This window comes from Silurus aristotelis (assembly GCF_946808225.1).
Source record: "Silurus aristotelis genome assembly, chromosome: 9".
NCBI classification, from domain to species: domain Eukaryota; kingdom Metazoa; phylum Chordata; class Actinopteri; order Siluriformes; family Siluridae; genus Silurus; species Silurus aristotelis.
This window is the reverse complement of record NC_139582.1, coordinates 10,901,988-10,916,105: the sequence shown is the minus strand read 5'-3', so window position 1 is coordinate 10,916,105 and position 14,118 is coordinate 10,901,988.

Here is a 14,118-nt window from a genome sequence, read left to right as displayed (position 1 = left end):
GGGAGATTAATTATCAATCCCCGGGAAGTCATTCACCTGATTTAACCTATTTAGTATATAAACACCTTCTGAGCCTGATAAAACGTGTTAGTGCATGGCTAAGAAAATATGACTGAATATAAAAATGCATTTCATTTATACGCCACATTTCTCTTTTACAATACATCACATCCTGGACAGTTAAATTACCTTGAATTTATTTACAATAGATTTCACCAGCTAAATATCAATGGTGGATGAAATACATAATTGCTGTACTTTAGTATAAATCTTATGCTTAAGTATTACTCCAGTAAAATAACTTGTTTTATACTCTTAAAGGAGTAAAAGTACAAGTGTGGTTGCTTTTGAATGGACTTAAGTATCAAAATTAATTATCTATAGGAACTTTTTTTCTTTAAAAACATTTTTGCATTTACATTTTTCATTCTCCTGCACATGCAATGGCATACATTGAGACCCGTACTTCAGACACCCTCAATCCAGAATATCAAAACTTCAAGTCAACAAACACACTAATTATTTATTTCATTAGACTAAATAACCATAGGTAACTGAATGATCAAAAGTGATCAAAAGTCTTTTTAGTTCCTGGTAAATCTTTAAACACTTTATCAATTCAATTCAATTCAATTCAATTCATTTTTATTTGTATAGCGCTTTTAACAATGGACATTGTTTTAAAGCAGCTTCACACAGATAATGTAGTAAGAAAGAATGAATAAGATTGTTATTTATAAGTGTTTGTTTGTCCCTAATGAGTGAGCCAGTGGCGACTGTGGCAAGGTAAACTCCCTGAGATGGCATAAGAAAGGAACCTTGAGAGGAGCCAGACTCAATAGGGAAGCCGTTCTCATCTGGGTAACACCGAATGCCAATTTATTACAGCTAAACTTTGTTGAGGTGTGCAGTGATGGTAAACAATGCAAGCTGTTGTTCTGAGTCAGTGTAGGAGATTGTTGACATTAAGAACAGTCCAAATCCATCCTCAAAGCTCCTGTGTTACTCCGTGATTTCATGGATCCCCAGGCTGTTGTTGTAAAACCATCCCCAGATGCACAGCGTGGCCTCCAATTGAAGAGAACACCATCCAGAGGCAGGCCGGGACGAATCGGGCGGATCCGAGAAGAGGGAAGGGGCAGGAACAATGTTCACTGGTACCTTAGGTGTTTAACTCGATCATTACCACCTATTAAACAAACTAATTTGACTATATCACTATGCATGAGTACAGAATATTTTCAAAGGAAAAAACCCAGACAATTTGTGTGTAAATACAAATCTAAATAAAATACTGCATATACACATTAAATACATACATTCAAAGACTATGTCAGTAATCTATTCCCTGACGAATTTTTCAAATATTTACAGTCATGCATGGCATTTGAAGTAAAACACACGTTATAAGTGCCGCGTCATCAACGTCATGAGTGTCATCACTGATAAGCACTAATCTCAGTGTCTTTTTGTCAATACACATTATTGATTAAGCCCTTTGTCCTGAACTCTAAATTGATCAGTATGAGATATACGGTTAAACACTGCTGATCTCGTTACACTTAGATGCATCTCTGATGAGGTAAAGAGAAAAGAATTGCGTGTGAAAGAGAGACAGACAGACATTCAGAGAGAATGATAGCTGTGTAACTGATAGGGATTAATATTTATCCTGAAGTGATCATCATCTATGCATTAAGAAGCTTCAGTTAGGACTCTGAAGACTTTTGAAATTTAATGATGAACAAAAGTGAAATTTAAAATGAAGATTAAAACACTGTTTGAAAGCTGATTGTCACATGATTATTGACATCAGCCATCAGAGATTGGCCAGACTAGACATTGACTTCCTGCAGAACATGAGTACATTACAGCATACAATTCAATTCACAGGTTTATACTTTAATAATGTGTTCATTCCCATAAGTTGTTGTTTCTATAGATGCAATGTCTTGTGCAATGGTTAACGTTTTTTTTAAGGTGACGATTATTTAACATTTATAGAAGGAGTTTAGAGTTACAGCAGTTAATAGCAGTCAGTGGTAAGTTTTTAGGACAGATAACTTTACATAATGCGGTTTCTTTGTACCTTTGTTTTATTACCATGAATCTTTTGGGTGTGCAAACTTTAGCATTTAGTTTTTGGAGAGCTTGCTTTTTGTAGTTTTTTTTTGTAGTTTTTATACTATTTAATATTGATAAAAGTATGTTTCTTTTTTTCTTTCTTTCTTTCTTTCTTTCTTTCTTTCTTTCTTTCTTTCTTTCTTTCTTTCTTTCTTTCTTTCTTTCGTTTACACACACACACACACACACACACACACACACACACACACACACACACACACACACACACACACACACACACACATTAAATAGGTTGACCTGATAAAACCTCTGGTTCATATACATGTTGTCCTGGATTTGCTCTTTGCTCTCTCTCTCTCTCTCTCTCTCTCTCTCTCTCTCTCTCTCTCTCTCTCTCTCTCTCTCTCTCTCTCTCTCTCTCTCTCTCTCTCTCTCTCTCTCTCTCTCTTCATTGCTCTCTGTATGTCTGTCTCTGTCCCTCTATTCCTTTGTCTGTCTTTATCCTTCTTGCACTACAGTATATCATTTATCTTCCCTCCTCTTCACAGTTTATCTCTCACAGTTTTTTTTTTTTCCCTCTCTTTCTCTCTAGCGAGTTCAGTTCTCAGGCCATTCCGCTCTCCATTCAGCATCACATGTGAAAGATATCTGAATGCTTACGTTGATGGGTGCATCTTTCACCTTTTCACTGTCCAACTTTTTGATTCTCACAAAATTTTCCTCTCATTTTTTCTTGAACCCCTTGTCCTGTCCTCTTTTTCCCTTCCATTCATGTAGCTTCTCTCCCACGCCAGCATGAGGCTCCGGTAAGACTTTCCGCACAGATGTTTGAGGGCTCTGTTGCTGCTCATAGCCAGGGACAAATCAGCACTGTTTAATTCTGTCTAATGACATGCAGCACAATGACGTGTTGCTTGGATGAGCAACATCTTGATAGGATAGCTGAATGAGTTGTGATGTGCTTCACACATTTAGATCACTGAGCTAAAGAAACACAAGGACACGCTGCCTCCAGGCCTGGAGTAATTACGCACATCCTGACTGTACTGACTGAAAATTATCATCATACAAATATGATTAGAAATGTTTTCGGTTATTTTTTCTTCTCAAACGCTACAGTTACTTTAAATCACAGCATCTGCACCATGTTTTCCAGTTTGTTTAAAAGCCGACTCCCGAACAGTTCGCTGGTAAACAAATGACTAAAAATCCAAGGCGTGTTCTGCGGCTTGGACTGAATCTTCTGAGATTCGTTTCACATCATACTAAAGTTTTAGGCCAGTGATCAACACCCAGGCAAAAACTGCATTTATCTTTTTAAAAGTTATTCACAGCTGTCATCCTTTCTAATCATGCTGTGTGATGTATGAAGAAGCTAATATAGACTGCCAGTGAGAAAATAATCTTAAAAGAAAAACAGAAAAAAAATTATAATAGATTTGTTTTCAGCCGAGGATCCCTTTAAGTAAATTCCATCTCACCCATTAAGCTCAGATAATCTAATCCAGTTCATTATTTAAATAGGTGCAATAACATTTTGCTTGTTTGTCGGTAGCCTAGAGCTTTTTATTCCTGACATTCCTGCTGACAGAACATATTACCTTTAAGGTTTTGAATTTAACCTGTAAATGAAAACTTAATTCGAGCAACCAGCAAAACTAATAATTGCATGAATGCAATAAAATGTAAGACCTGTGATAATAATAGGTTGTGATTTCTAACAGTGTAACAATGTAAAATAAAATAAAAAAAAAATATTTAAAGCATTTAAATATGCGTGTGCAATGTGGATAGTGTGACTATAATGACTGGCTGGTCACTTGTTTACTCTACAACACTTTATTTAATTTAAATCCAATATATTATCATAGCTTGCACATTGGTCACATGTAGCAATCATTGAGAGACAGGACACAAGTACACAACTTTGTTAAATGCTTCATTGGGACAATTCCAAGAATCATAATCCAAGTCCATAGCGAAGGTCCAAACACAGGCAGGGAAAGTTAAACAAGGATAATCCATAATCGGAAATGAGGAAGAAAGGCTAGTGGTTTAAACAGGAAAATATGTAACTACAGAACACTTACAAATATACGTTTGGCTTACTGTCCACATGAAAATAGCGATAATTCTTTTCTTTGGAAAACCAAATCTTAAATCACAGGGTCGTCCTGGGCATGTGTGTGCATCATGAATTTTTATGTGTCATTAATGTATGTGGACTCTGTTTGTCACAGCTTCTGTAATGTAGTATATTTTTTGGTTAATTTAATTTTGCTTTATTTAATTAGTATTTTAATTTATGAAGGCACCAGAAAAGAATGAAGAATGAAGATTTTTGACAATGCTCGTGTTTTGTTCTCCACACTTTCTGCTTCTCTACTGCTTTCAATGTTATATTCAGGTCATTTAACACAGTTAATAACTCAAGTCACTCACTTCTACGTTCATTAAGAATAAACATAACAATGCAGACATCTTTACAGCTTCAGATTGAATAAAATACTATCGCTATGGAATTGGCACATTAAGTGAAACACTAGCCAGAAACAGATGTTTTAAAATGCTTTATTTTTTTAAATAGCCATGAACATAAACCCAGAAAGGGTTGCGTAAACTTCACAACAAAAGCATGATAAGACTTCACAACAAGACTCTGACCCAGTAGGGTATAAATAGACAAGCTTATCCAAACTAAACACAAAACAGGTGAACATAATCGGGTAACAAACCAATAAACAATCACTCTGGTAAAACACATTGAAAAGTACAGCATCATGCATTATCTATCTTTAACATTTATCATTACACGCGTTCTTCCTGAGTTTGTGTCGTCACTTCTTGTGTGGTTCATTACGTGTTGCAGCTTTTATACTGAATGCATTCCTCATGGAAAAACTCCAGCTGGCCCTTATTCCTTATCAAAGTCTGAGTGTACTGAGAAATATGTAAAGTCAAACATTGTGGTACTGTCAGTAATTGTGTGTGTGTGTGTGTGTGTGTGTGTGTGTGTGTGTGTGTGTGTGTGTGTGTGTGTGTGTGTGTGTGTGTAAGGGGGTGTGTGAGTTGTGCACATATGTTTAACTGTACTATTTGACTGTCCACTCCGTTTTATTTATCTTTTGATAAAATTTTAACCAGACCTTTCACTGTGAATTTGACTGCGTGCTCTTGACCGAAAAAAGAGCTTTCCTTGTACAAAAGCCAGACATCTGCAGTTATTCCTGTTGGTCCTGCTAGATATATTTTATCATAGTTTTTTAGTTTGTGTTTGAGTTTTTAACTTAGTGCTATTTCCTTTTATATCACACAGATTCAAGACAACTTTCATTCCAGTCGTTTCTGTAAGCACTTACATGCTTTAACCTTTAATCCAAATTCCATCTCACTACACACTAAGAATAAAAGGTATTCTAGAGTTTTTTAGGATTTAGATTTTTAAAAGGGTTTTAGTATGAAATCCTATAGACGGGCAAACAAATAACTCTTAAGAATCCTTGAACTGAGATACAGAATAAGACAGAGTAGAACAAACAAAAGAAAGCATTATTCGCAAAAACAAATAATAAAACAATGGTCACATTCGTCATGTATCCATTATAGACAAAGCACATTACAGAAAGTAATGTCTTAAAGAAGTTTTACACACCAATTTCCTTCAGGATATGACCTTAAAGACAGATCCATTCAGAGACTCTTACAGACTAATATAGGCTTAATATACAGAAACATTTCCTTTCCAATTGAAAAACTTTTTTTCTATATATTATCTCAAAGACATACCTACATTCACTAGTATGGCTTTAGGGCACACCCTCTCAGATCATTTTCCATATATAACTTTCCAATTTCCCCAGCTATGGCTTTTAGGACATGCCAATAGAAATCCTTTTCTATATTTGGGATTAAAGACACCCCTTCTTCAGTCATTAAAATGAACATAAATTTAGGATGTTAAAAACTAATAACTAATTTTAGGAATTAAAATTTTTATTTTGGAAACATCAGGACTTAAACTGAATATCAACAAATGCATGCATTAGTTATTTTTTTCTTAATATCTCTAGAGGTACATGTTCCTTACGACCCTTAATTTGTGAGGTGTGCAAAACCTTTGTTGAGCTCTGTCGGAGAGCATATATTCTTTTAAATTTTTTTCAGGTTTAATTCTTTTTGATTACCAATTTTATATATATATATATATATATATATATATATATATATATATATATATATATATATATATATATATATATATATTAGGGCTGTTAAATGATTATAATATTTAATTGCAACTTAATTGAGCATTTTTATCTGTTCTCAAGTTTTTAATACTGTAATTAACATGGGCATGGACAAATATTGATGCTTCATGCAAATGTATGATTATTATTAGTGAAATCATACTCAACATAGAGCATAAAGACACAATATTCTTGTAATTATGGTAAGTAATCATGGTGTTTTAAATAACCCAGCTAGTAGGGTTGCACAAGCCAGTGCACTCTTAGTGCCGGTCCCAAGCCTGGATAAATGGGGAGGGTTGTGTTAGGAAAAGCATCCAGCGTAAAACATGTGCCAAATCAAATATGCGAATCAGATCACGTATCAGAAGTTCATACCGGATCGGTCGAGGCCCAGGTTACCAACGACCGCCACAGGTATCGTTAGCCAACAGGGTACCGGTGGAAATTGGGCTACTGTTGGCCGAATGAGTGGAAGGACCGGAGGAAGATGTCTACAGAGACAGCAGGGAAAGGAGAAGTGTAGGAGGGTTGAGGTTAGGGTTGGTACATTAAATGTTGGTACTATGACTGGTAAAGGGAGAGAGGTAGCTAAAATGATGAAGAGGAGAATGGTAGCTATGTTGTGTTTTCAGGAGACCAAGTGGAAAGTGAGAAAGGCCAGGAACATTGGAGGTGGGTTTAAACTGTTCTATCATGGTGTAGATGGAAAGAGGAATTGTGTAGGGGTGATTCCGATGGAAAAGTACAGGAAGAGTTTAGTGAAGGTGAAGAGAGTTTCTGATAGGGTGATGAACATGAAGCTGGAAGTTGAAGGGTGATGATAAATGTCATCAGTGCTTATGCTCCACAAAAAATCTGGAGTGAGTTAGATGAAGTGGTAGATGGTGTACCTAGGAAAGAACGATTGGTAATTGGGGAAGACTTTAATGGGCATGTAAGTAAAGGGAACAGAGATGATGAGGAGTTGATGGGTAGGTATGGCCTTAAGGAGAGGAATGTGGAAGGGCAGATGCTGGTAGATTTTGCTAAAAGGATGGAAATGGAAGTGGTGAACACCTATTTTAAGAAGAAGAAGAAGAAGGATCACAGGGTGATGTATAAGAGTGGAGAAAGGTGTAAACAGGTGAACTATGTTCTATGTAGGAGATGCAACCTGAAGGAGATTGGAGACTGTAAGGTGTTGGCAGGGGACAGTGTAGATAGACAGCATCAGATGGTGGTCAATAGGATGGTTTTGGAGGTAAAGAAGAAGAGCAGGAGAGTGAGGACTGAAAGAAGAATAAAATGGTGGAAACTGAAGGGAAGAGGTCAGACAGGGGCTCGGTGGTGGTGAAGAGGTGCTGGATGATTGGGCAACTACTGCAGAAGTGATAAGGGAGACAGCTAGAAAGATACTTGGTGTGACATCTGGACGTAGAAAGAAATACAAAGAGACGTGGTGGTGGAATAAGAAAGTGCAGGAGTGGGTGGAGAAGAGTGGTGGGGTGATTTGTGATAGAAGGGTATCTGTGAGAGTGAAAGGAAAAGATTATAGGACTGGTGGTGTGACCTGCGATGTTGTATTGTATAGAGACAGTGGCATTGATTAAACGATAGGAGGTGGAGCTGGAGGTAGCAGAGCTGAAGATGTTGAGGTTTTCGTTGGGAGTGACGGAGATGGACAGGATTAGAAATGAGTGTATTAGAGGGACAGCTCATGTAGGACGTTTTGGAGACAAGGTGAGGGAGGCGAGATTGAGATGGTTTGGATATATATATATGGTTTGGATGGTTCGGCGTGGCAGGTGTTTTCTCGGCCGCTTTCTCTAAAGCTCCCGGCTTCAATCGCGCACATATGGTGCTCGTTTATCATCATCACCAGCTCCTATTTAAACTTCCACACTCTCACTGTCCGTTATTGTTGGTATATGTTGGTTCACGGCGGTCGTTGTTATCGCTCATGCGTATCCCGGTACGTGTCTTCCCACCGGCACTCTCTCAACGGCTGCGCTTTTCTTCCCAAAGCGCATCGCGGATTCCCCCCCGATCCTGCCGTTGTTAATTCAATGCTTTTGCTCATCCCACGTTCCGCGCCGCCAAGCGCGGCTTTCGCCTCCCGTTCATCGCATAACATTTAACAACAAAAGGCATATGTGCACTAACTAACAGCAGAGATTCACCAGTATACAATACAACACCTGTAGCAGCTGTAAGACTTGATTTTTCCGCCACTTTCGCGAGTTCTTCTGCGGCTGCATCAAGATAACCGACGTTAAATGGCAAATTTTCCCCCCTTGTGCTCGAGATATCAGGGTTCAGCGACATAAAAAAAGTCATAACCGATAAAAAATGCTTAGAAAAAGCGAGAATTTGGCGGTTTCACTTCAAAAACGTCGACTTAATAGGGTTGTCGAGTTAACCGAGGGCAAGATAACCGGGTTCCACTGTATATATATATATATATATATATATATATATATATATATATATATATATATATATATATATATATATATATATACTATATAAAACAGTATATATTAAATGTTTCACTCTCTTTTTTTTCGTTCTTTGCATCTTTAACACTCTCTGTTTGTCAGGTTAACACCTAAAATTACTGGAACTAAAGCTCAGAGTCATCTAAGAAAAAGTGTTGGGTTGGTGCCACTAAGCATTTACATTTATCATCATTATCCTTTTCAATTATGTAACCAGATCACATGACCAGAACAGTCCATTAAGAAGTGCAAAGGCTGAAATTTTGTGGTGGAGGCACATTAAAAAGTAATTTTATTAAGCATACTTTCAAGAATAACCCCAAAATATGTCTAGTCAGGCAACTTTATTGAGGGAAACAAATAACCAACTTCATAATATTTTGGTTTCCAATATAACAGCAAATGTGCCAAAGTAATATGTGGGATATAAATTAGTTTTTTCAGAAGCAGTAGTAATGCAGTGTGTGCGGTCTGGAAAAAAGTAACGAACAGCAGTAACAATGATTTATTAAAGTCATTAGAAACTATTAGAAACTATTTAAAAATGAGTTACATTGTACATAATGAATAGTGCACTGGAGAGGGAACACACACCTACACATACATGCGTTTCCATCTGCTTCCATCATACACTCACATACACATATACACCAGTCTTATCTATTTACTTACACTATCTCTAACATCTGGTTGTACCATAAACCGCATGCGTGAACCCTGCATTATGTAATCGTAGAGTTAGGGGAAAAAAAATTTGAAGTGTTTGCACTAATAAAACTTAACATTCCTCATTTATCGCCCAGCTAAACACGGATGTACACGAGGGAATGATACAACGTGACGTGTGTTTACTTGGCCAATGGATGAATATCAATGTGGACATATTAAAAGTGGTTCATGGTGAGCCACGCCCTGCTGCTTATGGATGACCCACAGCGAGTGCGTATGTGTGTGTTCTTCAAAAGAAGAAATGTTTAAACTCAACTGAGATCTCTAATGACATCACTGTTAACAGCATGCTCAGAAAAATCACTAGATCAATACCAAGAAAATATCATAAAATCAGAACATAATCATGGGGTTAGCCAGAAGGTCTGACTTTACAGTACAGTGTGTTTATTATCTAGGACAGAGCTTAGTATAAAAAGTGAGAGCTTTCACCTTTTTATGCAGAGATGCTAAAAGTACCGAAGGTGTATTTAAGTGCATATTGAGAAAAGGTATAGCAGCCAATGTTACTCAAGATAAAATAGAAAAGTAGAAATAAAGTTTAACCAGAAAACAATTATGGCAAATCACTTTAGCAATTGGTGGGAGGAGTAGGATTGGGCACACTCATTAAACTAGAGTCTAATGTAGGAACTATTTGATTAAATCATGTCTCTTGGCAAGCAAAAAAAGTGTATACGTTGTTTTTAATAGTGCTTTACACAATGGACATTGTCTCAAAGCAGGAGCAGGAGAAAGTAGGACAGGAGAAGCAGGAGGGTGACTGTCAAGAAAACACTCTCTTAGATGGCATGATGAAGAAACCCTGAAAGAAACCAAACTTGAAAAGGGGAACCTGTTCTCATTTGGGTGATATCAAGAGTGTGATTATAAATCTTAAAAACAATACAAAACACCAGAAAGTGAGAACTTACATGAGCACCAGAGTGTGTAATTATGAACAATGTCCTTTCTACAGTCTTAGACATTCAGTTGACATTGTGAAACCAGTTGCCACTGAGCAACTCATAAAATAGCTCAACATATGAGATCATCATAACTCCAACACTAACTCCATGCCAGAGCCTTTAAAAATTCGAAGAAGTCCAATGGCCAATGTGGGATCTAGGGTTAGGGTTAGGGTTAGGGTTAGGGTTAGCTGTTATGTCTTTAGATGGTTCATGATGTTTTAGGGGGTCACCATCTACTCTTTGAAGGTTCATAATCTTTATAAAGTGGGACACAACTGGAATTGGCACAACCTCGGGATGCTTCAAGATGGGTAGAGAAAGAGAAACAGTGGCGAGGAATTAGCGTAGCTGCTGTTCATTATATAGTTGATAATGTGCATTTGATCAGATGTACTGGAGCGCAAGGTTATGATATGTGATGTGTTATGTGTAGGTCTCACTAAAAAGATCTGCGCTTAAACTGGGAGAGAGTGTCTGAGTCCCGAACACTATTGGAAAGACTATTCCAAAGTTTAGGAGCTAAGTGCAAGAATTCTCTACCACCTTTAGTAGACTTTGCTATTCTAGAAACTACTAAAAGTCCAGAGTTTTGAGATTTAAAAGAGCCTGATGGATTGTAGCCTGTTAGAGGACAGGATAGATAAATGGGAGCCAAACGATTTATGGCTTTGTAAATATGTAGCATGTCCCTGAATGCCTATGTAATTTTGTAAGCTATTTAGGAGAAAATCATGATCTATAGTGTCAAATGCAGCACTAAAATCTAGTAAAACTAACAGAGAGATGTAGCCTTGGTCCAAAGCTAAAAACACGTAATTTGTGATTTTAACCAGTGCAGTTTCTGTGCTATGATGGAGCCTGAATCCTGAAACTCTTTAAAGATGTTGTTTTCTTGTAAGAAGGAGCATAACTTGGCAGACACATTTTTTTTCTAAAATCTTAGCCATAAACAGAGGGTTTGACATGAGTCTGTAAATTAATAGTTAATTTGGGTTCAAATTAGATTTCTTAATGAGGGGCTTAACAACTGCCAACTTGAGGGGTGTAGAGACATGACCCGAAGATAGCGAAGAGTTACTGATATTGAGAAGAGGCTCAACAGCTTTGAGTAACACTTCTTTCAGTAATTTAGTTGCTATTGGATTTAACAGATGTTGTAGATTTGGCTTTGGTGAAAAGATCATACAGCTCGTCCTGTCCTATACTTGTAAGCATTGTAATTGTAATTGTGGAGCTTTAGGTGAGACTGGATGACGAGATGTTGTGAGAGGTTGGACCTCCATGATTGTGTTTCTAATACTTTCAGATGTTTTAGTGAAGAAATTAATTAAGTCCTCACTACTAAACTGTGATGAAATACTCTTTTCAGATATCTGATTTGTTGTTAATATAGCCACTGTACTAAAAAAGGAACCTGGAATTGTTTTGGTTGTATAACTGACATAAAGTGTATTTTTGTGGGTTAGAATTTAATGTAGCACCTAAAAACAGTTTCCCTATCAGAAAAGGTTCCATGTAAAACCATTTATAATTGATGATTAGTATTAATAATTATAGAATAAACCTAGATTTCTATACATTCATTCATCTGCAATGACTGCAAAGACAGATAGATCTGGATTCAATCCAAAATTAATATACTGGGGGGTAGTCGAGGTTGAAAGACTCTGGGGAACCCGGAGGAAAACGATATAGACATAAAGAGGACATGCAAGCCTCATGCAGACATTAACCTGAGCACAGGATAAACCCTGGTAACCTGGAGCTTTGAGGATCTGTGTGTACCATCATGTTGTATTCAGAGAAGTTTTCTTTTTCATTACTGTATTTTTGATATGCACCATCCCACCTCCTCTACATATTCTTCACCTCACATCATTAAATTGTTGTGAGATATAAGATGCATGTATGCTGTTTATTTTCCTCCCTGAACCCTGCACTTTTCCTTTTTTTCTATTTTCTTTTTTTTATATTTTTGTATCCTGGTAGCCTTCTAGAACCAGCCTTATCTACTAAAAGCCATTCCATAGAAACATCACATTATGGTGGCACATGAAAGAATGAGTCCGCCTGCACACTCCTCTTTTTAATCTCTCCACTGTATGTATCTCTCTTTCATGTAAAAAACAAGAAACAAATAACATACAGCAGTCATTAGGCATTTGCCATATCATTGAAAGCTGCTACAGCTGTTAAAATTACAGCTGTAAATTATTTGATTCTGCCTTTCTGCCCATCTGAGAAAATCGCTCCACCTTCCTGTCTGGCTAAAAAGAGAACACTTTGCTAAGAACATCGCTTTCTCCTGTTGCCTTGCCTTTAACTTTGCTCTTGTGCTGCCTATCACCCCATGATGTGTTCTCCTGGCTGTCCAGGTTCCCCTGATGGAGAGGACATTGTTGGTCAGGAGCCCCCATTGAGTACCGGCAATCGGCAGGGAAATGTGGTGTCAATCCCTCTATAAATACAACATTTTTTGGCACGGTTTGCACAATTGAAAACTTGTCAGATTTTTGCTGTATTTATTCAGTGTTCATGTCAAAACAAAATGCTATTTAACCATCATTTTAAGAAAGTCAGAAGTTTAAACACCTTGCTGCTTTTACTACTTGCCTCTGGCGCAAAATCAACATTTTTTAAATCTTATCTCATTCACAAGAATGCCTTTCTAGCTCGTTATTTTTGTTTGTTATGGCAGCCTATGAATTTTGCCCTTTGATTTTCAAGGTCTGTGTGAAAATAATAGCTTTAAAAAAAAAGCACGCAAAGCAGAGCGGGTAAGTCTTTATTGTTGGTTTTCCTCCAGTGCATAGGTGTGTGATGGTGGTTTGGCAAAGATCTGACACAAATATGGGCTAATGCTTTCCTGGTTATGAGGGCTGTCTCTAATGGCCGATTGCTTGCTTCAGTCTTGAGCGAGATTATAGTGATTATAGTGGTGTGTCACACATCTAAAAAAAATAATAATAACAACCAAACAAAACAAAAGCCAATAGCAAAAGTGAAATTAAATTTTGACTTTGTTTCTAATCTCTTTACTACCATTTTTATCTTAAACAAACAATACTCAATAGTGCATTTTTTTTATGTTCTGGAGTACCATGTTTAAAAGATTAATTCCCAGAAATGACAGTGTTCGCAACTGGTTTAGCCACGAGTTACAAGTTTTTTTTTTACACCAGACTGGCATGTGGTTTGTATTTTGGGCAGCAGAATGTGTTTATGTGTTTGTGTATTTAGCCTGTGCGGTGGGTCTTTGGGATCAAGGACTGCATAAAAACCTCCACGTCCTCTTCGTGCTAAAACCAAACGATAAGAATTTTTGTGGTCAGAGAAACATTGTCTGGTTTGGACCAAGGTCAGAGCCTGTCACACTAAACAGGCTTTTTGCATCAGGAATAAATTTGTATTTATCTTAGAGAGGCCATCTCCATGGCTGGAGTTTACTCACCAGATGCTAGCGATCCAGTAGCTCCATCAGCAAAATAGACACATTAGGTTTAATGATACAAATTTCTTTTGTCTGTCTGCTGAGATGTGAGAAGTGTTTAATACGGACTAAAGGAACAGAAAGCTGTTAAAACTGTATATAGAATATAAAAAAGTACACTAAACAAAAATTAATTG